Source organism: Halyomorpha halys, unplaced genomic scaffold (assembly GCF_000696795.3).
Source record: "Halyomorpha halys isolate HHAL.00 unplaced genomic scaffold, Hhal_1.1 Scaffold895.1, whole genome shotgun sequence".
Lineage (NCBI taxonomy): Eukaryota > Metazoa > Arthropoda > Insecta > Hemiptera > Pentatomidae > Halyomorpha > Halyomorpha halys.
Window position 1 is genome coordinate 101,205 of NW_027106521.1, and position 613 is coordinate 101,817.

Genomic DNA, 613 nt, shown 5'->3' on the forward strand with positions numbered 1-613 from the left:
TCTAAATTGCCAATCCATTACAAAAGACTGATCTACATGACTATTATAAGGCCTATCTGGACATACGGAGTTGAGCTTTGGGCCTCCACTAAACCCTCAAATTCCTCCCGAATCCAATCATTACAGTCCAAAATCCTTCGTAAAATCCTTAATGCTCCTTAATTTGCCACAAATCAAGTCATTCATGAGAACCTCAATGTTCCATATGTTGCCGATTTGGCAGGACCCAGATACCATTCCTTCCATGATAAACTTCTCAACCACCCAAAACCACTAGTTTCTAACCTGGCATTTCCTTCATTACCTAATAATTCTCCTAGGCGTCTGAAAAGACGGTCTCGAGATCTTCTCCTCCTGAAATGTTATTGGAGTTCTATCAGAGGGTAGATTCTCCACATGTTTGTGTCATGTCACTATGCCACCTACAGCAAATTTACTTGTTGCATATATTTGTATACAGTTGTAAATAACAATAAATAAATTATTAAATAAATAATAAATTTATGAAACATCAGTGGCACAAAATGCTCTGACATCCTCTCTTCTTATTCAATAATCTCTTATCCTATAATCCTATCTCTCACAATTTCAAACGAGCATTTCTCCCCCCAAA